The sequence below is a fragment of the Oncorhynchus nerka genome, linkage group LG21, assembly GCF_034236695.1.
Source record: "Oncorhynchus nerka isolate Pitt River linkage group LG21, Oner_Uvic_2.0, whole genome shotgun sequence".
NCBI lineage: Eukaryota > Metazoa > Chordata > Actinopteri > Salmoniformes > Salmonidae > Oncorhynchus > Oncorhynchus nerka.
In genome coordinates, this window is record NC_088416.1 from 33,965,207 (window position 1) to 33,990,247 (window position 25,041).

A 25,041-nucleotide genomic window follows, 5' to 3' on the forward strand; every position below is an offset into this window, starting at 1 on the left:
TCAACTGTGCTGACTAGTGCATTACTGCTTTTACAAAGTAGCACTGAGTGAATCTAGCTGAAACAAAGTGTTTTGGAACCCAACAGAGGTAGCCAATCTGGACAAAGTGTTGTGGAACCCAACAGAAGTGGCCAATCTGGACAACGTGTTGTGGAACCCAACAGAGGTGGCCAATCTGGACAAAGTGTTGTGGAACCCAACAGAGGTGGCCAATCTGGACAAAGTGTTGTGGAACCCAACAGAGGTGGCCAATCTGGACAAAGTGTTGTGGAACCCAACAGAGGTGGCCAATCTGGACAAAGCGCTACACGGTGAAGCAGCAAGTATCAAGGAGCGAGTGTGTTTCTTTACGACAGTATTGTGTGTGTGATTGAATGCTTCAGCAGCACACCTGCTCTACTTGGAGTGCCTGTGTCTCCGGCCCTCATCTCCCATTCAAAAGCTCCTCCTCAGTGGAACTGGAGCATATGGTCCAGAAAGAAGCCCTCCTTCCTTTGTGCCACTGTTAACAGAAGGGCTGTATATCTAACCAGTCCCTGGGAAGCTGTTCCTCTCTTCCTCTCTCTTCCTCTCACTTCCTCTCTCTTCCTCTCTCTTCCTCTCTCTTCCTCTCTCTTCCTCTCTCTTCCCCTCTCTTCCTCTCTCTTCCTCTCTCTTCCTCTCTCTTCCTCTCTCTTCCTCTCTCTTCCTCTCTTCCCCTCTCTTCCTCTCTCTTCCTCTCTTCCCCTCTTCCTCTCACTTCCTCTCTCTTCCTCTCTTTCCCCCTCTCTTCCTCTCACTTCCTCTCTCTTCCTCTCTTTCCCCCTCTCTTCCTCTCTCTTCCTCTCTCTTCCTCTCTTCCCCTCTCTTCCTCTCACTTCCTCTCTCTTCCTCTCTTTCCCCCTCTCTTCCTCTCTCTTCCCCTCTCTTCCTCTCTCTTCCCCTCTCTTCCTCTCTCTTCCTCTCTTTTCCCCTCTTTTCCCCTCTCTTCCTCTCTCTTCCTCTCTCTTCCTCTCTCCCCACACCTCTCCTCCTGATATCTATCTCTGCTCAGTCTTAATGGTTGCAGTGATATATACGTTATACTGTACATAATCTGACACATGAATATGGCCAAGTTGGGAGTCCTGTTGGGCAGCCATCTTTTAATGAACACCATTCATTTACCCAAAACATCCTCAGTAGGAGGGAAATTCCATGCTAACAGAATTATGCTGAGACTACAGTTTTTCACTTTAAAATGTATGTCAAACAAAAACCCTTTAACAAACTGTACAACTCTAATCACAATGACTACTTTGAACAAATTACACAGTTAAAAAAAACTGTTTGCAAATGCAAAGTTTGGTAACAGAATTACGATAAAATCGCCCTCAGTTTTATTCTGTTACCAAACTTTGTATATTGTCACGTTCTGACCTTTATTTCCTTTGTTTTGTCATTATTTAGTATGGTCAGGATGTGAGTTGGGGTGGGCAGTCTATGTTTGTTTTTCTATGATTTGGGTATTTCTATGTTTCGGCCTAGTATGGTTCTCAATCAGAGGCAGGTGTCATTAGTTGTCTCTGATTGAGAATCATACTTAGGTAGCCTGGGTTTCACTGTGTGTTTGTGGGTGTTTGTTTCCGTGTCTGTGTTTTTCATCACACGGTACTGTTTTGGGTTTCGTTCATTCCACGTTTATTGTTTTTGTATTCAGTTGTTCATGTGTACTCTTTCGAATTAAAAGAACCATGGACACTTACCACGCCATATATTGGTCCTCCGATCCTTTTCGCCTCTCCTCTTCGGAAGAAGAGGAGGAAATCCCTTACATATATACACAGTTCTACCTGTAAATGTGTTTTTGTGAAATTTTCTGTGGAAATTGTTAAAAGTAGTCCTTGTGCATAGAGTGCTATGGTTTGTTAAACTTTGAAATCAATGTTTTTTTGTTTGGTATATATTTGAAAGTGAAACATCTGAGTCTCAGTGTAATTCCGTTACTATGGAATTGCTCAGGATCTGGCTATTTGAGTGACTTATTGGCAGTAAACAGGGTACATTTTCTACATGGTTCCTCTTTGTAAGATATGTATTTCTCAGTGGGATAAAATAACAATACAATCATAATTGTGAGTAGCAGAGAAAAACCAGCCCTTCCATATTTATGTAAAGTAGATTGCTTATGTGGGATGTTTCTGAGGCGGTGTGATGTGGTGAGTTCCTCTGTAGCTCCATTCACAATTGATGTATTTCCTCATTGGTGCGGAGATGGAAGGTGAGGGAGCATCTTTACTCAGGAGATCCACCTGTTTCCTGATGAAACCAGATGGTTCTCACATTTACAGGCATTTTAGGAGATGTCACGCTCATCTACACAAAGCATGGTCTCTGCATCCACCAACTAACATAATGCTCTGGAAGGTGGTAGAGATGCAGAGTTCTGGAAGTAGCATTTTTCGCTAAGATGTTTTGATACTTTTTGGGCTCAATTTCCTTTTTGAGAGGCAGAAATACTTGCAGTAGCCCAGGTTTAGCCAAATGAAGAATAGATACATTGTAAACACCCACTTCCAAAGTGGTCCATCTAGTTACTGGATCTTGGTATCTTACCAAGCAGGTTTCCCTCTCCAGCTGTGCCAGTGTTTCCCTGTACATTTAGACTTATTAACAAAGAGAATGATACTGAGGAAACCTTAACATTCATAGAATTAGATCCCATCATTGATCATTGCCTTTCAGCCCCTTGCCTAGCACATTCCCTGACATACTCTGTGTAATAGGACGCTAAGAAGCTAATGCCCTGGCCTTATGGCTTCACATGTATATTTAACATAACTCTGATGAATTAGTGAACGGACATTAGTGATGGGTGCACATGTACCCAGGGAGCTCAAAGTCCCATGTGAGGGCACGTGTAGGTACAGTATGGCTAAAGATCTGTAAGTACTTGTGTTTGTGAATAGGTGAATGTGAATAATATGATTTGTGTAAGCTTAGCTTACCTAAATGGACTTTTGGTTGTGTATTTGTGAAAGTGTTTATATGGGTTTGTGTCGTTATGTTTATTTTTGTTTGTGAGAGACAGAGAGTGTGTGTGTGCATGTGTGAGTATGTGTGTGAGTGTTCCATGGCCCTGGCAGTCTGGGGGCTCTGTGATCCATCCTCCCCTGCACCAGGGTTAAAGCCACACACTCAGGGCACACTGGCTGCAGGAGGGAGAGAGCACGGGTGGGCGGCTCATTAGATAGCACTCCCCGTGGAGTGTGAAGGAGAAAAACACCCATTAGCAAAACAAACAACGTGCCCATCGCTCACAGAAACACCAGAGATTGTTTACTGAGAGCTGGGTGAATGAAGCTGCTGGCACCTACTGTACTGCCTGCTGGGGTCTTCCTCTCATACCGCTTCCAGGGTCATGGATCAGAGGTTCCAGGGATTCTGTGTGCGTGTGCGTGCGTGTGTGTGTTTGTGCGTGCGTGCAGTGGAGCCTGGCCCTGAGTTTGAGCCAAGCAGTGAGCTGGTCTGGTCCTTCCTGTGGAGGCGGTGCCTCCTGGGTAATTAATCAATCTGAGACTGAGCCGTCAGGCTGACCTCTGAACCCTAACTGCCTCCTCTTCTTCCTTCTTCCTTCTCTTCCTCTCTGACCCATGTCAGCTGACATCTCCACACCATTACTCTCCAATCTAAAGATCAAGTGACATTTTTGACCCTCAATGTAGTATCCCAGCTAATTTGCCAGGCTTCATCATAACAAATGATCTCGTGGCCATTGGTTTGAATGGGGGGATGCACAGTATGGTTAATAGTTTGTTATTTCCGTGGTATTCTCATATGGTGAAGAGAGAAGTTCACATGAAAACAGTCTTTGTTCCAGCTGAGCTTTGAGACTGAGGTCAGAGAGGAAGACCCCCATACAGGTCCCGTTTGGCTCTGTTTCCTTGTTTGTTCTCCTCATACAGTGAATGATATTATATCTCCAGTGGAACTAGCAGACTACTTCTCCTTCCACACGGAGCCCGGCAGTAACATGACCAGCTTGTGAGCCGAGTGGTGGCAGGAGTTTTCTGAGGCGGGATAATTAGCTGCCGACTGTCAGATGATTAGCCGGGCTGCATCTAATTTTGGTCACAACCTCTGATGATAATGGTCAAATGAATTCAATGGCGTGCAGAAATGTGTGGCATTTGCTAAGCAGCATGTGCTCAATTGGCTAATTCATATCAGCCTGTCCCCTTTAATGCGAACAGGTTAGCGGCTCGGTGCTAAATGGTTAAAAGGAATTCGCTCTTGAGCATGACCTCGTCTAACTCAAAATGGTCACCTGTTTTAACTCTTTCATTGAGTGCGAATACAAATAATATTTATATTCACACTCAATGAAAATGTTAAATCAGGTGACCATTATTTCCTTGCCAAGTATCTCAGGTCCACTTTAGTGTAGGTACTGTATCAAACCTGTTCAAATATGTTATCCATTTCCAGCACAGAGGTGTTGCCTGAAGAAATAGATAATAATGAGGTCAATCATGTTTTCAACATTATTATACAGGAATGTACTGAAAAAGGTAGCTGAATAGTTGAGCATTCTGTCAGTCCCACAAAGACATCCTTACTGCCTGAGAATGCCATTGAGTTGAGCATTCTGTCAGTCCCACAAAGACATCCTTACTGCCTGAGAATGCCATTGAGTTGAGCATTCTGTCAGTCCCACAAAGACATCCTTACTGCCTGAGAATGCCATTGAGTTGAGCATTCTGTCAGTCCCACAAAGACATCCTTACTGCCTGAGAATGCCATTGAGTTGAGCATTCTGTCAGTCCCACAAAGACATCCTTACTGCCTGAGAATGCCATTGAGTTGAGCATTCTGTCAGTCCCACATAGACATCCTTACTGCCTGAGAATGCCATTGAGTTGAGCATTCTGTCAGTCCCACATAGACATCCTTACTGCCTGAGAATGCCATTGAGTTGAGCATTCTGTCAGTCCCACATAGACATCCTTACTGCCTGAGAATGCCATTGAGTTGAGCATTCTGTCAGTCCCACATAGACATCCTTACTGCCTGAGAATGCCATTGAGTTGAGCATTCTGTCAGTCCCACAAAGATATCCTTACTGCCTGAGAATGCCATTGAGTTGAGCATTCTGTCAGTCCCACATAGACATCCTTACTGCCTGAGAATGCCATTGAGTTGAGCATTCTGTCAGTCCCACATAGACATCCTTACTGCCTGAGAATGCCATTGAGTTGAGCATTCTGTCAGTCCCACAAAGACATCCTTACTGCCTGAGAATGCCATTGAGTTGAGCATTCTGTCAGTCCCACATAGACATCCTTACTGCCTGAGAATGCCATTGAGTTGAGCATTCTGTCAGTCCCACAAAGATATCCTTACTGCCTGAGAATGCCATTGAGTTGAGCATTCTGTCAGTCCCACATAGACATCCTTACTGCCTGAGAATGCCATTGAGTTGAGCATTCTGTCAGTCCCACATAGACATCCTTACTGCCTGAGAATGCCATTGAGTTGAGCATTCTGTCAGTCCCACAAAGATATCCTTACTGCCTGAGAATGCCATTGAGTTGAGCATTCTGTCAGTCCCACATAGACATCCTTACTGCCTGAGAATGCCATTGAGTTGAGCATTCTGTCAGTCCCACATAGACATCCTTACTGCCTGAGAATGCCATTGAGTTGGGCATTCTGTCAGTCCCACAAAGACATCCTTACTGCCTGAGAATGCCATTGAGTTGAGCATTCTGTCAGTCCCACATAGACATCCTTACTGCCTGAGAATGCCATTGAGTTGAGCATTCTGTCAGTCCCACATAGACATCCTTACTGCCTGAGAATGCCATTGAGTTGAGCATTCTGTCAGTCCCACATAGACATCCTTACTGCCTGAGAATGCCATTGAGTTGAGCATTCTGTCAGTCCCACATATACATACATCCTTACTGCCTGAGAATGCCATTGAGTTGAGAAAAACCACCTTTCAATCCCCAAATGACAGTCACCGTTCCCTGGCAGGGATTTGGCTTAATGCAGAGTTTTAAAGACATTCAGTGGGACCTGAGGATTGGAGGTGTATATTGTATTGATGCACCTCCTTGTGATGACAGCCGTATGTGACAGTAAATCCTTGATACTTATGCATAATTTCCCTTTCCCTGACTGCCTGGCCACTGAGAGAGTGTCCACAACAGAGATACAACCATTTCTGTTGGGCTTCACTCACTGTGATGGGTACAGCTCAGGTATTCTGTACAGAGGTTAGTGTGGTTAGTTCTCCATGTGTCTGGGTACAAGACAACAAAGGTAGACTTTGCTACTGTCATGTTGATTTGATTGCAATCAGCCCACAAAATGGAGATGTTTGGATGTCACCTGAGTTGTGGTTCTTGGCTGTTGGTTGAGGCACCTTGAGTGAGATGATGATGCAGTGTGTTTGGCCAAACTGGATGGAACCGGATCTGGCTCATCCAAATTCATGTCAACTTGGAGGGTGCCCAAAGGGCCTCATTTGGTGGACATTCTTTCCTGTGGGTTTCATGGTGTTCTCTGTGTGTGTGTATGTGTGTGTTTGGGGAAGGGATGGTGTGAGTGTTTTTATATATGTGCGCAGGGTTGCATAGGTTACTTTCTAAATGGAATTCGTTACAGTTACTAGTTACCTGTCCGAAATGATATTCATTAAGGTAACTTTTGGATTACCCAAACTCAGTAACTTAATCTGATTACTTTCCCCTTAAGAGGCATTAGAAGAAGACACAAATATATGTTACCAATTGAACCTCATCTATTGCAGGATAAATCCATGTTCAAGTTTACATAGCTGGCCATATATGGATGTTATATTTTACTTGATGGGTTGGTTATATAGGCTTCTTCTAACCCATCATTTTCTACTACATATAATAATATGATTCAATTATGTATTAACATTAAAAACCAAATGTTATACCCCTTGATCTTAAAGAATAGGACTTGGAAATATGGAAGTATAGATTAACCAAATTGTTTTACCTGAGCATAACCCCAAAACTAAGGATTTATTAGCCAGCCTACTCTGTTGTTTATGATTTTGTTGTCATGGAGGACTGATTGGGCTCATTGATTCGAGTTGAAAAATAAATGGTGAGCTCATGGAATGGCATGTTTTGAGCACTACTGAATAGTGCTATTTACATGTGTAAAATGAATGCCATATGCTGCATTTGCTATAGGCCTATTGTTAAACGTTTTGTTGGTGACACTTTGCTATCTTGATAATCCACAGAAACAATAACAAAATGGTCGCCCGCCTCTGTTTTGATAAAAAGCTGAGGGATGGGCCTGGATAAATGTAACCACTCTCAGATTAATAGACAGAATTATGGATGTAAGGACTGACCGTCCATGATATCAACATTATTGTTTTAACCATGTTATGAGGCTATACAGTGTTTGTTTACATTTTTTATGTTTTCAAACATTGGCGAAAAACAAGCTTATATTTGGGGTTGTCATGGAGTGTGACAGTTGAACTAAGCTCATGAGGCATTTATAAGTTATTTTATTCAACAATCAATTGATATATACGTATATATAAGAAATAGTCCATCATTACTTTAAGACATGAAGGTCAGTCAATGCGGAAAATTTCAAGAACTTTTAAAGTGTCTTTAAGTACAGTCACAAAAACCATCAAGCACTATGATTAAACTGGCTCTCATGAGGACCACCACAGGAAAGGAAGACCCAGAGTTACCTCTGCTGCAGAGGATAAGTTCATTAGAGTTAACTGCACCTCCGATTGCAGGCCAAATAAATGCTTCACAGAGTTCAAGTAACAGACACATCTCAACATCAACTGTTCAGAGGAGACTGCGTGAATCAGGCCTTCATGGTCGAATTGCTGCACAGAAACCACTATTAAAGGACACCAATAATAAGAAGAGACTTGCTTGGGCCAAGAAACACGAGCAATGAACATTAGACCGGTGGAAATCAGTATTTTGGTCTGAAGAGTCCAAATTTGAGATTTTTGGTTCCAATCGCCATGTCTTTGTAAAACGCAGAGTGGGTGAACGGATAATCTCTGCATGTGTGGTTCCCACCGTGAAGCATGGAGGAGGAGGTGTGATGGTGTGGGTGTGCTTTGCTGGTGACACTTTCTGTGATTTATTTAGAATTCAAGGCTCACTTAACCAGCATGGCTACCTTGGCATTCTGCAGCGTTACACCATCCCATCTGGTTAGCGCTTAGTGGGACTATAATTTGTTTATCAACAGGAAAATGACCCAGAACACACCTCTTGGCTGTGTAAGGGCTATTTGACCAAGAAGGAGTGTGATGGTGCTGCATCAGATGACCTGGCCTCCACAATCACCCGACCTCAAGCCAATTGAGCTGGTTTGGGATGAGTTGGACCGCAAGTTGCAAGAGCGCATTTTTCACTGGCTGGCCCGCTGGATTCAAAAACAATGATTGATAGGCAGCTTAAACTTCTTGAATTCAATCATTATTGGGTTCAAATACACATTTAGATTTGTGAACAGCCATCCACAACAACCACAATCCGTAAGGCGTAAATAGCTAAAACAGTGTGATTCATCAATGTACGTAGATAACAATAATAAGTGATCTCCGTATCGCCATAGACTACACCACTGCTGTCATCCTTACCTCCAAGTGTTTATTCAAATTAGATCATCGTTGGATGCTGACAGCAGTCATACCATTGGAAGACATAGCTTGGACTGTAGCCTACAAAAGCCTACTCCTGCTCTTTATCCATCAAACACATTTGGTGTGGCATCATAGTGGTCTCTGACTTGTGGTCAGACTCGCTCAGGTGGAACAAACTTAAACTTGCACTTTTTTCCATGCTGATTTGAATTTCATTGAGAAAACAGAGAGTGTGTCAAAGATTTTTTTTCAGAAACCTCCTTTCTGAATTTAAAAGTAATCCTCAAAGTAATCTGGTAACGGATTACAGTTACCATTTTTTTTGTAATCCCTTACATGTTGAATTACAGCTGGGATCTGAGCGGGCCAGGATGAGATCCTTTGACGAGAGGGACCGCTGTATATCTGTACAGTGTGTCCCCCACGTCCCTTTGCCCATCTATTTGTACATGTAATCCGTTACTCCCCAACCCTGTATATGTGTCTATGTGTGCATGTGTGATGCATGCATGTGGTGTGTGTGCATACGTGAATGCGAGTTTTTGTTTCTCTCTACATCTTTTCCTGGGGAACGTTGTGCGACATTAGTTTTTCAGCCAACATCACAGGGGTCATGTGATCTACGCCCTGCTCTCTCCCAGCAGTACCTCTCCCAGCTAACCCCTTCTCCTCCCCCTGCCCCCACTCCCCTCTCTCCATTTTGTGGGCTGCTGCAGTGCTTTAACTAGAAGCAAGGGGAACAAATAAAAATAAATGGGCAAAGTTGTAGGACGTGAGACCTGGGGGACACACTGTACAGATATACAGCGGTCCCTCTCGTCAAAGGATATCATCCTGGCCCTCTCAGATCCCAGCTGTAATTCAATTGGGGATAGACAAGAGCAGGATTTCCTTGATGCTTTTTTTCCTTTTCCTATAAACGGGCTGTCTGCCTGTCAGCATTGATAAGGCAAGCTCATGCACGCTGCGGCTAACTCTCCCCAACCCGGCAGCCATACTCCGTAGCGCTACACCATTGAGTAGCTTCTCCATGATTTACTGTATGCCCGACTGCCCATCCCCACCTTTTCATTGGTGCCCCTCTGGAGGACTGGGCTGCCTGTCTCTCATTCTGTCTCTATTATGTTTTTTTCTTTCTGTTGGACTATTTGACTATTGTCCATCTGATATGTCTGTGTGTCTACAGCTATCTGTCTAATCTGTGGAGATGGTTGATGGAATAGGAGCTGATAGGGGAGTGGCTACTGTTCTCTCTCTGTTTCTCCCTTCTCTCCCTCGCCGTTCTCTGTCTCTATCTCTGTTGGACTATCTGACTATTGTCCATCTGATATGTCTGTGTGTCTACAGCTATCTGTCTAATCTGTGGAGATGGTTGATGGAATAGGAGCTGATAGGGGAGTGGCTACTGTTCTCTCTCTGTTTCTCCCTTCTCTCCCTCGCTGTTCTCTGTCTCTATCTATGTTTGACTGGAGCTATCTGTCTAATCTGTGGAGATGGTTGATGGAAAGGGCCTTGTTCTCTCTCTGTCAGTCTGTCTCTATCTATGTTTATGTGAGGGCCTTGGTCAGACTGACATCACTGCCCAGGCATACTCCAATGTGGTGGGCAGTGGGAACCATTCATATCTCAGGTTGTATAACAAGGAACCTACAGTATATGGATGTACTGGTTGACAGGTTTCATAGACCATAGCCTCACATGCACCTTACTTCATTTTGAAGATTGGCTCTTGGGAGCTTCATTTGTAGGATCATACTCTTGACTTTTTGACAGTATTCACATTGCTTGTCAAAATACTTACTGCCTGTAGGAAACAGCATTATATCACACATAGTTGTTAAAAAAAATAACTATACGTTACTATCTGTGCTTCTACACCTGCATTGCTTGCTGTTTGGGGTTTTAGGCTGGGTTTCTGTACCGCACTTTGAGATAACAGCTGATGTACGAAGGGCTATATAAATTCATTTGATTTGATTTACCTATTGTAAAAATGTGTATGAATTATCAAGGAATGTAGGCTTACTGGCATTCAAGTTCCTTCCTGGTTTCCGTTGCAATAGGCTCGTAACTCCACGTGACTAAAGAAGAAAAGAACAACCTATGTGTCACTTGTCTCCATTGGCAGGATGAAGAGAAAGGGAGAAAAGGTGTGGTTGGGGACGGGGAGGAGAGGCTGGAGAGAGAGTAGGAGCGAGAGAGTGAAAGAGAGAGGGAGTAAGCGAGAGGAGAGAGAGAGTGAGAGAATGATGGAATGCATCAGCATGGTGAGGTAGCTAATGCTTCATAAGATTGGCAGTAAAGTGTGCCTTTGGATGGCGGGCTGACTTTAGTGTGTGCATTATTGAGCCGCATAAATCTGGGTGCCCCCGCTTTGCCTGCCTTCCTGGGTTTGCCTTTAATTACCTGAGCTAGCCTGCCCGGCCTGCGCACCGCTCCTAGCTAGCGCTCAGCTCTGATCACCACCAGGCAGCACTTCCCTAATGGGGCTGCCTCGCTCGGGCATCACTCTCACTCACTCTGGCCAGCTGGCAGGATGGCCTGGGGGGGAAGCCTGGCCTTCTATTATGACTGGAAGTCTCCATCGTAACTCACACCTGTAGGTCCCCATGTTATGTATGTGTGGCTCTCTCTCTATCCGTCTGAGTCTCCATAATAACTATGGTAAAATGGAGTCGTACCCTGCTCCACGAGGGGGCAAAATCGGGCTTAGCACCCTCAGTTCAAACCTGAGCCTCCTCAGTTTTAGTTTTGTGCCTATATAAAAATAGAAAAAAGTTTAAATGATTGAGTGACAGGTTATCTTCAAATCTGTATCTCCACTGCTCTGTCAGCACAATGGGTGTGTGTAGGAGGCAGTGGCTGTCGGTGCCGTTTAAGATGGCCTTATTTCTATAACAGCATATTGGATGACTGTCATTCATACTCCAGTCACTCAGCTCAATACAACATTGATTTAGGCTACTACATGATACTAATATTTTCCTTGTACCCATCATGAAATTGCTGCAACCTAGCCTATGAATGAAAGTTTACAACGTTGGTGCACAGGTCGAGAGAATCAAGGTGTACAGTTTACATTCAGCAGCAAGCAGTTTAGCAGTTACACTGGCAGGCCCCAGTGGCAATACATTACATTGTCTTTCTCTCTCTTCTTTCTCTTTGAGTCAGCTACTCACCCCATTGTAGCACTGCAGTGCTAGCTAGCTGTAGCTTATGATTCCAGTTCTAGATTCATTCTCTGATCCTTTGATTTGGTGGACAACATGTCAGTTCATGCTGTAAGAGGACGTCCTCTGGAAGTCCTCATAATTACTGTGTAAGTCTATGGAAGGGGGTGAGAACCATGAGCCTCTTAGGTTTTTTTATTGAAGTCAATGTACACAGAGGACAGAAGCTAGCTGTTCTCCGGCTACACCACAGTGCTATCGTACAGAGTGCTGCTGAGGCTACTGTAGACCTTCATTACATAACAGTGTGTTTTAATCAATTATTTTGTATTTACGTATCGGCCTCAAGGCCTTCGTCTGAAACTCAAGGCCTTGAGGCCGATATGTAAAGCTTAATAGAGAGCAGTGATACTAGCAAGAACAGTGTGCAGGTTTTAAACTGTTACCATGCACCTGCGACAAAGATAGCTCAGATGTTTGAGTGCCTTTTGAATTTTGAATTAATTATTTGGTGACGTGAATATATTTTGTATACTTTTGTCTGAAAAGGATAAAAAATGTAATGTTTCACTATTTAAAAGAAAATGTCATTCACTGAGGAGGATGGTCCTCCCTTGCCTCCTCTGAGGAGCCTCCACTGGTAGGGGGGCTATGGAAAGCCATTGGGGTGCAGGTTTCTGTTAACCGGTATTTGCCAAAATTCTGCAGATTAAATAAATACAAAGACGATTAAAAAATATTTTAGCTGTCCAAATTGTCACGGTTGCCTTGCTTCTGAGGACAGAGAAAAAGTGAGAGGAGCATTGGCCTAGACTACTGTTGATTGTGAAGGTGGAGACCTTTTTCGTCGAAGTAAAATGAAAGTTAGAGAGTATGCCTCAAGGCAGAAAATCCCACAAGGCAGGGCTCCAGACTGCGACCATTTAGTCACATTTTTCAACCTTTTGACAGCTGGCTGTGGGAGTTAAAAAATGTATTGGTTTCATCGGTGTGGGCTGCACATTCATTCACCTTACTAAAAACGTCCTATTTTTTATGAGGCTAAAACCATGATTTGGTCAAACAGTAATGTACATTATCCTCATGACTCCTGTAATGAAAGTGTCTGACTCCTGTACCTGCTTTTATGGGGCCTGCTGCTGTGTCAAGTGAGCCACTTGAAAAGCGTTCCGATTGTATACAATTTTCAAATCTAAATCTACCTTTAGATTAATACATGGCTACAATGAGTGGGTATTATCTTTAGAGTTAGTGAGCTAGCAAATGTTTCGAGTTTCCACTTACTCAGGTAGAGAATTAGCCCCAAATAAACGATATTAGAGCACATAAAGATGCAGGCAAATTTATATTGGGAAAAAAATATGTTTTTTTGTTGAGAGAATGCCAACAATGTGCAAAGCTGTCATCAAGGCAAAGGGTGGCTACTTTGAAGAATCTCAAATATACAATATATTTTGATTTGTTTTACACTTTTACACTTTTTTTGTGTTATTTCATAGTTTTGATACCTTCACTATTATTCCACAATGTAAGATAGGCCTATGCATGCAATGCCCTAATGTATTTAGTATTCAAATCTCCAAACTGTGAGGTCGACAATTATTGTTTTAGGAAAGAAAAAACAACAATACAATTTTTATACAACAATATAAAGTTTTGCATATGCTACAGATCGAAACACAAGGAAGAGTGTTTTTGTAGTTAGTTATAGGCTGTTTTTAAGGACATGTAAATGTGACTCTTCTGAAAAGGTAAGAATCAATCTAGCTGGTTGTTTTTTAATTATAATCTTGTAAGGCGCTGTCCATGGTGCTGATAGAGCGTAGTGGAGATTCTCGCACCAACCTGTCATTTCTTGGTCAAAAGCATTTGAACTTCAATGTTTATTGTGGTATAATGTGATAAAAGCACAATTCAATATAATTCCATATAACAAGAGCCCAAATGACGTACCCAAAATATAGCTAAGTATTGGTATGTTTCATCATAGAAATACATTATATTATTGTTTTCTTAGTAGCCTATTGGTTTTTGTGGTTGTAAATGGAACTGTACGTATTGGAAACGTTTTCGAATTTGTCATGTCTGCTCCCGCTCCCCCCCCCCCGGCGCTTGAGGGCGCCAGGCTGCCCTGCATAACGCACTCCTTCCATCCATTACGCACACCTGCCTTCCCTCATTACGCGCTTCAGCGATATTGGACTCACCTGGACTCACTCATCACCTGTTATTACCACCCCTATATTTGTCAGTTCCCCAGCTCTGTTCCCCGCTTCTGCATTGATTGTCTTTTGTTTGTGTTACCTGTTTGCTGACGCTGTTCCTGTCTTGATCCATGTCCATTATTTAGTAAATGTTTTACTCCCCGTACCTGCGTCGTCTCTCCAGCGTCATTCCATGTGACAGAATTTGATACAAAAACGTGCATTGTGCCATATCACAACATGTTGCTGTACTCATGAGCTGCATGGTTTTCCATGTCTGAAGCGGGCCTATAGGCATATTTGTTTGGCAAGACAGCTGTGCATGTCTGCATCTCACAGTAATAGGCTGTAGGTGTCACTTTCTGACCTTTATTTCCTTTGTTTTGTCTTTATTTAGTATGGTCAGGGCGTGAGTTGGGGTGGGCAGTCTATGTGTGTTTTTCTATTTTCTACACCCACCAACAAAGGACCAAGCAGCGTGGTAAAGGGCAGCAGCAGCAGCGGCAAAGAACGCAGGACTCCTGGACATGGGAGGAGATTCTGGGCGGCAAAGGACCCTGGGCACAGCCAGGGGAATATTGCCGCCCCAAAGCAGAGCTGGAGGCAGCGAAGGCAGAGAGGCGCTGGTATGAGGAGGCAGCACGGCGGCGCGGCTGGAAGCCCGCGAGGCAGCCCCAAAAATCTCTTGGGGGAGGCACACGGGGAGTATGGCGAAGCCAGGTAGGAGACCTGCGCCAACTTCCCGTGCTTACCGGAGAGAGAGAGGGACCGGGCAGGCACCGTGTTATGCGGTGGAGTGCACAGTTTCTCCAGTGTGTGTGCATAGCCAGAGCCGTCAGTCAGCCAGGAGCCGCCAGAGCCGTCAGTCAGCCAGGCGATGCCAGAATCGCCATTCACTCCAGAGCTGCCGGAGTCTCCCGCCTGTCCGGCACTGCCGGAATGTCCTGTCCATTCGGGACCCATTTCTAGGGTCCCCAGTCCATGGTCGGCGGCGAGGGTCGCCGTGTTTAAGAGGCCACGGAGGCGGACAATGAGGCGGAGAAAAACTGTGGTGAAGTGGGGTCCAAGTCCCGCGCAAGAGCCACCACCGCGGACAGACGCCCACCCAGACCCTCCCCTATAGGTTCAGGTTTTGCTCCCGAAGTCCGCACCTTGGGGGGGGGGGGGTACTGTCACGTTCTGACCTTTATTTCCTTTGTTTTGTCTTTATTTAGTATGGTCAGGGCGTGAGTTGGGGTGGGCAGTCTATGTGTGTTTTTCTATGTTGGGGTTTTGAGTTCAGCCTAGTATGGTTCTCAATCAGAGGCAGGTGTCGTTAGTTGTCTCTGATTGAGAATCATACTTAGGTAGCCTGGGTTTCACTTTTGAGTGGTGGGTGTTTGTTTCCGTGTGAGTGTTTGTTGCCACACGGTACTGTTTCGGTTTTGTTCGTTTCACGTTTATTGTTTTGCAGAGTTCAGTTTATGTCTTTAAATAAACGTTATGTACACTTACCACGCTGCGCATTGGTCCTCTGATCTTTCTCGCTACTCCTCCTCAGAAGAGGAGGAGGAATGCCGTTACAGTAGGCTGTTTTGGTTATCTGGATCTCCATTCACCTTTTCTTTACTGTGTTTGTTTACTGTTAATATAACTGGCCTAATTATAGATTGTGTCATGCCTTTATTCATCTGATATTTTGTTTACTTGGTATCGCTGTTTTGTTCTGTTCCCACTCGTTCACATTCGCAATTTTTTCTGTGTTTTTGTTTGCATGCATGAATAACTAGGCTACTACTTTCAGCATTTAGTTTGCATTGTTTTGGTAAGACAGCTGTGTGTTAGATAGGCTGTTTGTAATAGATGAATTGCCCTATTATCTACCTTGTAGCCTATATTCATCACTAAAACGGCTTTGCTTTAGTGTGTAATGTGATGTCCAGCAGAGATTGGCACGAAATCTGTAGCCTACTTGTCATGGCATTTGAACTTTATGTTTATTGTGGTGTAGCATGATATAAGCAGAATTCAATATAATTGCAATGCAAGAACCCCCCAAAATTGTGCCCCCTCGCTGATTTCAACTGCCCCCTTGGTCACTTTATCCTGGCGCCGGGTCTGAGTGGATTGGAGAGGTGGGGAGAGGGAAGTAAGGGCTTGAATGGGGACTTTAGATCTATGTACAGTATATTATATTCAGTGTGAGACTGTGTTTTGAAAGGTCTAAATTCCTTTTAGATCAACAGTGGCGGGTTCCGATGGTTTACAGTATGTCACGTTCAAAGCAACAGCAACCAATGATCTGTAGCCATTAGCTTCCTGGTCTGTGGATTGTCCTTGGGGTTTTGCTGTCAGTGATTGACAGTGCATGACAGTTTCGCCAATTGTCATGTTCACAGTGCCTCTCCTTCCTCTTTGTAATGTGGAGCCTAACAATGTGCCAAGAAGTAAAATAGATACTAAAATACATCAGTGCAATCCCTTTGTTTCAGCCCATAAGAAGCCGTCTCACGGCGCTTCGCATGAGCTCCTTGTGTCTCCACCGTCTTGAATGACTCACACTGACCTTGGAGATTATTGCTATACTAGACAGAAAAAATGCTATATGTTTGTCAAGAGCTGTCTGTCATCAATGAGCTTTTGTGTTGTGTATCGATCGCCTCCTCGGCAGGACACAGAGGTTGATGGATGCACAGCAAACAGACTCTGCATCGCCAGCAAGCAGCAGCAAGCCTCCCCTCCCTCCCTCCCCTCCCGACCGGCCCAGCCAAGGGGTCTCATGATGGGATGTCAAGACAGGGCAACATCCTCCCCCTCCCATACCCCAGACCCCTGTCCCTCCACCCTCTCCCCTGTTCCTGTTTATTCTGGAGCTCTCTCCATCTTCAGTCTCCGTCCGTGGCGTAGCTATAGCCAGGGCACCAAGCCGCGCAGCCGTTCATTAGCAAACATGGAGTGGATTACTGTAGGTTAGTGCCGCTCCTCCCGTGTCGATAACCCAGCCTGATTGCTTTGTAAACGGCAGAGTCGCTAACAAGAGTTCCACCACTGTATCTGCGGCGCACATATAAAGATAACAATACAATTCCCCTATCAGTTGACCTGGTTTCTCTTCAGTTAGTAAGCTTCTGCCTCTGGAGTGCAATTGAGTGGGCCATGGTCTTTATAAAGCTGATACTAGACAACACGAATGTGGAACACGATGTGAGAGCCATCATCCCTGGTGATTCTTTTTTATTTTTCAGGAAGGAACGACTGCTGCGGCACTGTAGCAATCACAGTTTGTCTTCGGTACAAGTGAGAATGACAATAATGCTAGTTTGGATGAATTTTCCCACAAAATAGGTGAAAATAGGATTTATTCTATCGTTATTAACAAAATAACCTATGCCAAAAATCTGAAAAATATCATTGGGCTTGCTTTGTTTTGTTCCTTGACCTGATTTGACCCTGTATGGCTCCCTCCCTCGCTGCACAACATGGATATGGTATGAGGTCAGGCTAATCGATCTGCTTTGATATTTTATAGACCCCCCACCTCCTCCACCTCCCCCACTGTGTGAGCTGCTGCTAGAGTATTTCCTCAGTGCAGGATTACTGATGCTATCCACCTTTTTTCCACAAGGGCTCTTAAACAGACACTTGTCATCAGCCCCTGACCAAGGACATAAATAGATCAAATAGGCTGTGTTTACACAGGTAACCCAATTCTGATCTTCTTTTCACTAATTGGTCTTTTGACTAATCAGATCTGAAAAAGATCTGATGTGAATTCATTGAATTATTAATTGATCTGAAACATACATTGCATTTGTTTCCATAGCCATCATTCTGTCATTTATCCATGAATTAATACAGAGCATCTGGGTGAGGAATACATCTGGCATAATATTCACCACAGCTCAAGTAATTCAAACAGCCCTACTGGGCATTTCACCCAGATACTGGATCCAAAATGATAAAACAATGTCAGAGTTTGCAGACTCAATAACACTTAGAGGGATATAGGAAAACAAGTGTGCTACATGGCAGAAAAGTCTGGCAGATTACAGGAGATTTTCTGGCCCAGGGAACTTCTCACTCAACTGATGTTGACAAAGCAGAGCCGATGGAGGTTGAGTGGGAAAAAATCTATTGGAAAGAGAAAGCATTCAAGTATGCAGGCCTGTATATGATAGCATTTGATATGTGCTCTTTGTGGGGGTTTTCTCGCTCCCCGTGCCAAGGGTTGTGTAGCCATAAATTATTCAACAGTCAAATCCAAAAATCTACTAAATAAAATAATTTGTTTCCACAAACTGTACTTCACAAAAAGGTTGTTTATAACGATGGTAAACCACGTCTCTCAGTGCTGCTATCAATCAATAGTCTGATGCAATCCTAAAGGCCCTTCATCATAACTCCATTCTACTGAGTGGACCAGTCCACCTTAACACAGGCTACAGTGGAGACATAGAGACATATGTGCTGCATCTCCATCCACTGGTGTCTCTCCCAGTTCTCTCCAATTGCCAGGACCTCAAGAATTCTCCTGCAGTTTTGAATAAAACATTTTTAAAAAGCTCCCAAAAATGTGAATGCTTGTCAAATATTTCATTCTCAATAGTTTCAATTGAATAGTTAATTGATTTATTGATTAGTTTTATTGTTGGCTGCCAAGTAAATTCTTATCCTCAGATGACGAAGGGTGATGAAGATGAAGGTGATGACGTCAGTAATAGATTTGAAGGCTACTAAATCAATATCAGTTCCAGTGCTGATGACACTGATGTCATCCACCATCAGAGACTCTCCTCCTCCTCCTCCCCAGATCCAGTGCTCTTCATCAGCTGTGTCTGGGTCTTTGTCTGTGTCTGGATCTGGGTCTGTGTCTGGGTCTGTTTCTGTGTCTGGGTCTGTGGCCCAGGCTTGTTATTAGTGCTGTGAATCCCTTCCTTCCTGCCTGCAGCCAGATATGGCTGGTGCTGGTGCTACAGCCTTATTCATCTCCATACTGGAAGTCAATAGGCCTCTGCTCTAATGGGGAATGATTAAAGAGTAGAGGAGCCAGTAGAACTTACTCAGCGAAAGTTCAGAAAGTGCAGCCAGTCCGTGACTGAACATGGCTCCATTCATAATGCACAAGGACAGGAGAGGAGAGAATTGGAGAGGATGTGAGAGTAGAGGCGAGGAGGGGAGAAGGGGTGAGATGAGGGGAAAGGAGAGGAGGGGAGAAGGGGTGGGAGGAGAGGAGAATGGGTGAGAGGGGAGGAGGGGAGAGTAGAGCGGAGGAGGGGAGGGCAGAGGAGGAGAGGAGAGGGGGGAGAAGGGGTGAGGAGAGGAGAGGAGAGGAGAGGAGAGAGAGGAGAGGAGAGAGAGGAGAGGAGAGAGGAGAGGAGAGGAGAGGAGAGGAGAGGAGAGGAGAGGAGAGGAGAGAACTGTAGAGGACTGGGGAGGAGAGGATTGTAGAGGACGGGAGAGGAGAGGATTGTAGAGGACGGGAGAGGAGAGGAGAGTAGAGGACGGGAGAGGAGAGAAGAGAGTAGAGGACGGGAGAGGAGAGAAGAGAGTAGAGGACGGGAGAGGAGAGTAGAGGACGGGAGAGGAGAATAGAGGAGAGGAGAGTAGAGGAGGGGAGAGGACAGGAGAGGAGATTAGAGGAGAGGAGAGCAAAGGGGAAGGAAAAGAAAAGGAGAGGAGATGGCTTTTACTGTAGCTGGAGCTATCTGAGGAGAACACGCTACAACTGGAGCCTCCCTCCCTCCGCTGGCCCTACCACCTCTATGTGACACAATAACTACATTAGCTCTGATCAAAGTTCATAGGCGCTATGCAAGCTACAATATATGCTGCCTATATATCTGCCTTTATTCGTTTTTCTTTTTTATATGTTATGGTATTAAAATAATTGTTCACTTTGAATGTAATGACTCATCTATTAACAGGGCTGGTGTTATGAGAGGAGGAATACCTCAGGGACCTCGTTCTTTCTTCATACCGCTGGGTTCCTGGAGGAGGGAGGGAGGGTGGCGGGAGGCCTGTGGTACAGTTTAGTACGTAGGTAGGTTTCACTGTTAGGATCAGACCAGATCAGCCCTACAACAGGAGCCAACGTGGCTAATTTACATATCTTTGAAGAAAATGGGACCTCTGTGTTGAGCAGCTAAAATGGCAGGCAGAAATAGAGAAAGAGATAGAAAGAGTCACACTGGCTGACTGACTGGCTGGCTGGCTATTCCAGCTGCACTGATTTACAAGGTCTATCATCAAACTCTATGTCTAACATAACGCCTCTGACTTTCATGGGCAGGCTTTTCTTTTCTCCCTGGTTAGCTGCATTTTGCATATGTGGCGGCATATGTTGCACTCTCAGGAAACATTTGTTATGATTTAAGAGGACCCTGCAGCAGTGTATACTGCACCTGTCACTATCGGATTATTTTATAGCCAGTGCATTGTTCTCTGGCATTTAATTAGTAATTACATGGTAGCAATCTGCATTTTGTAATACTTATTTTATGTGATTGACATGAAAAAAGGAAAACATGTTTTGTTTAAAATTCTCCAATGCATTGCTTTTGATCTGAATCCAACTGTATTATTTTGGAGCAATTGTGTAGACAAGCCTATCTTATCTCAGCGTCAACCTATTTTAATGTAGAACAGGGAAAGAACATTGGAGCAGAAATCTTCTTTCTTATTAAGTACTATTATCATTCTTTGAACATGTCCAGAGCAATGCCATCATACGTCATTAACACAGGAGGACTATTCTATTACTCCAACGGATTCCATGCAAGCATCATTCCCCACATGTTTCTGCATCCATGGGCATAGCTGAGGAAGAACATAATCCGGAAAGAGAAGGCTCTGTGGACTACAGTGCAAACAGGATAAAGCAATGACAAATTCTGGACCTGAGGACTCACGGAGAGCACGGAAAAAAGGAGATTAAGAGGAACACCATTGTTTACCTCCTCCAAGGTGCAGGGTACTTTGTTGTTTATAAATGTTGCTAGCTCTTATTGGTTACCTCGCAGGCTTTTGGAATGAGGAAGGGGGATAAGACTTGAGGAAGGACTCAGGAGGGGGTTCGATAGAACTTTAATAATGTGTGGCAGGGGCTAAATGAGCCATTCTGCGGTACTCTAAGGCTTCTCTGCCCCACCCATCCCCCCTCACGGTATCATGCCCTGAATTATTAAGAGTGTTGTTTGCCCTTATTGCATTGCAGCAATGTGCCTCGTCGCTAGAAACAAGGATCTCCGAGCTGCATCGCTCTGGAGCTCTGTGCTCCAGCTCCCCACCTTCATCTGCATTGTCAGGGGAACACATGTGAGAGCAGTGGCCAGGGAAGGACACACACACACACACACACACACTCACTCATAAGCAGATAAACACTGCACGTTTGGTTCATTAAAATAAATCTCACCCAACACCTAAACTATTGCAAACACTTTTGACAATAATTGACAGATACATTTTCTTTTCTTTTTTACTTCATTCAATGCTTTGTATTGTGCTACAAATGACGACTACTACACTGCATGTACTGCTTATGGTTTGTAGTGAGCGGTACACATTTTTCTGGGATTTTTCTTTAGGTCCTCATTTGGTGAAGTAAGCTACACATGGCTGATGCTGCTTGTAGTCTGACAGGGAAGTGTTGGGCTCCAAATCCCTCATGATGTCTTTCTGTGTGTGTGACTCTGAGATGAAAGGGGGAGTCACATACCGATCCAGAGGAGGATCACGCCAGGCACACTGAAGAGACGGCATCACTCACTTAATAAAACAACACCCACCACCCCATCACCATCACATGTGCCTTGACCATTACGCTCTGTTAGAAGCTTCCTGTCAAATGCCCTGTTCTGATATGTAACAAAACATATATAAAGATAGCGATGAAAAATGTAATTTGAAGGTCTGGATAATAACATTGTGGAGACCGACACCAATGATGTAGAAAGGATACAGGCTGCTACCCAACCCAACCCCTCCCTGCCTGCCTCTCTCCTACCCCCCCCCCACACACACACACACCTCCTTTTCTACATTTTAATCACACAATTAATAATTAATCAGAGGTTGGCCTCGATAATGTTGAGTCTGCAGATAAGATAGAAGCACACAACTGCTGAGAGGACCTAACAGAAAAAAGACATGGGCACCAAAAACAGAATATCAACTCTTTAACACAGACGGACCAATAACCACATGTCACCAGATTAAAGAATGAACACATGTTATTAAATGGAAGAAATGCTCCACATGCTCTTTTTAAATAGTGGAACTATGAGTTGAAATCAAATGTTTTTTAGCACCTTACTTTCTGGCTGCATTTCAGAGGCAGTTACAGAGAAGAATGTGACATGAACTGCCTCGAGCCTTCCTCTGTTTATGAATATGTAGCTAGAGGGATACTGTATTGATTGCTTGATTGCTTGATTTTCCCTACACTTTAAATTCCTCTGTAGTGAAGTGGTGTCAGAACTGAGGAGAGAGCCAACACTTTGTGGTCACAAGAACACAATGTTGTCTTCTTTCTTCTCAGAGAAGTATTACATCATCTTTCTGTACTCCAAAGGTATGACTGTAACGTGTTGGAGACTGAGGCAGTTAAAGGTTGACTGTAACATGTGTTGGAGACTGAGGCAGTTAAAGGTATGACTGTAACATGTGTTGGAGACTGAGGCAGTTAAAGGTTGACTGTAACATGTGTTGGAGACTGAGGCAGTTAAAGGTTGACTGTAACATGTGTTGGAGACTGAGGCAGTTAAAGGTATGACTGGAACATGTGTTGGAGATTGAGGCAGTTAAAGGTTGACTGTAGTAATAAGGGCTACTGTCAGTAACAGTAACCCTTTATCTCATGCTGCATAGTGAAGTGCTATGTACTTATTTCCAATATGTCCACCCCATCCCCAGCCCACTGTATTTAGGAAGAACATGACACTGTATCAGAGGATGATAGAAACACTTGTGCTGCTACTCGCTGGGGAAGGTCCCTCTTAATTAGCAGTAGGAGCTCATTGACGCTGCTCCCGGCCTGCAGTGTATCTCTCTCTCTCTCTCTAGCTCTCTCTCTCTCTCTCTCTCTCTCTCTCTCTCTCTCTCTCTCTCTCTCACAGACACACATTTGCACACACGCTCTTGAAAAGAATGGGTGAAAAAAATTGCGTGAACCCTGGATGGCAACAGCAAAGCAATCACAGCGTAGCAATGCCCCCCACGCCTGGCCCATTAATAACAGTAATACACACACCGCGCCCTAGCCACCTCCACCGCCAGCCGCCGAGAGCACCACTGACACTTTAATGGGCATTTTTTACTTTTGTTTTTAAATAATGCATGTGTTGCTTGTCAGCACTGCTTCCAGTTTCCCCCACCTCCCCTTTGCAGCATTCCTTTGTGCAGAAATTACAACGGGGACCTGCGTTCATTATACTTGGGGACATGTAGTAGTGTGTGTGTGTAAATCATATGTTGTGGGGACCTTAGTGTTAGTGTGTGGGCTGGCTCCTCAGCTGCTGCAGGGGCCTAACTTAAGAGTGGTTCTCTCCTCTCCAGGCAGAAGCTCTTCATACACAGCAGCCGTGTCACTGTGGCCAGGGCTGGAGGCGGAGGGCCGAGGGCCGGGCTTACATGTCTCATACAGGGTTGCCAATGTTGTGGTCTGACTGTCCTCACATGGAGAGTGTGCTAATGGGGGTGGTAATGCGACTAAGGGGGTGGAGGATGGAGGGAACGGGAGTTCGAGGGTCAAGGAGTTTGACTTCCTGTGTTGATGGAACAAGGACTAACCAGAGCTGTATGTAACATACTGTATGAGGCACTGTCATGGGTGGCTTTGTACAGACTTTCTCTGACAGATCTCTCCTTCAGCACACCTCTGATCGTTACACACTGATGTTATCACTGTAAGCATCTCATTAGGCTAGCTGGAGGTTCCGCCATCTGCAGTTGAAACACATGTACTTGTGCTATCGATTTCACAGCAGCTACATTTCCCTGTCCATCATAAACCTCTGAAATCAATATTCATAACAATCAATGTGGTGCTCTCTATTATATTTCTTATTTCTTTCTTTTATTTCAATTTCTGTGGCTGTGCAATGATTTCCTCTGATTTAAATTTCCAATCTTGCTAATAAAGCCGAGTACATTGCTGGAGTATAGTGTAGTCCATTTTAATGACTCTGTGTTTCTCTCCTCTCTGTTTCTGTCCCTGTAGGAAACACGTTGTGTAAATCAGGAAGTATTGCTGTCTTCGGGAACGTGGTGTACAGCGGGCTGCTCAACGAGCACCTCTGGCATTTAGGAGTTCCCCTCTTCACGAGACTGGTAAGAGCAGCTCTGGCCCCTCACATCGCACTTACTTCTCACACTTACCTCCATTTTGTACTGAGCGCCTCACGTGGCTCCGTGGTGTAGCTGAGAATTCAGGTGGATGAATCTCTGCCTGCAGTCTCTTGTGGCTGGGTTTGATGCCCCTACTGTTGACATCTTGTTATCTGATGTTGTTATATGCTCCACGATATGAAAGTCCTGCACAGTAAGTTTTAAGTCAAGGAATCCCCACCACATCTAAGCCATTGGTTGTATTTCATTCTTTTGAAAGGCTTTGGTTCCTCTAAAGGTTTGAGCTGAAGCTAAGAAAGCCCCATGTGACTACAAGTGAAGACGTCAACAAAGTCTTCTACATTCCTCTCTGGCCCTAGATACAGAGGTGAAGGCATATGTGGTTCTTCTTTTTCTCTGCCTTTCAGGTTCTTATAGAGAGAGAGAGTCTAGTTTCCTTTGGGAAAAGAGCATAACCAGCTAAATAATTCATGAAATGTAGTTTCATGCAGACAGCCTAAATGAAAATTACAGGATTATAATTAAAGGCTTGAGAGTACAAGTTGATACTTGGGTTAAGAATGAATGATAAGTATTTACCCTTTCTGTCAAAAGGACATTTCATGTTGGTTTAGACTTGGATATAATAGTACTTTGGAATCGGCTGATGTCACTTGGCATACAGGCTTTCAGTAATGTCACGCAGGGATAAGAAATGTTGACA

The 25,041-nt window shown here is 44.3% G+C and overlaps 1 long non-coding RNA gene across 1 annotated transcript in view; it reads left to right on the plus strand.

The window, feature by feature from the left end:
* LOC135563687 (uncharacterized) overlaps positions 1 to 24,315 on the plus strand; it is a 126,102-nt gene extending 101,787 nt beyond the window's left edge. Inside the window, exon 3 of the long non-coding RNA XR_010460438.1 lies at positions 24,211 to 24,315. This is a non-coding gene — a long non-coding RNA (uncharacterized LOC135563687). The remainder of the gene's footprint in view (positions 1 to 24,210) is intronic.
* Positions 24,316 to 25,041: the final 726 nt, after the last annotated feature.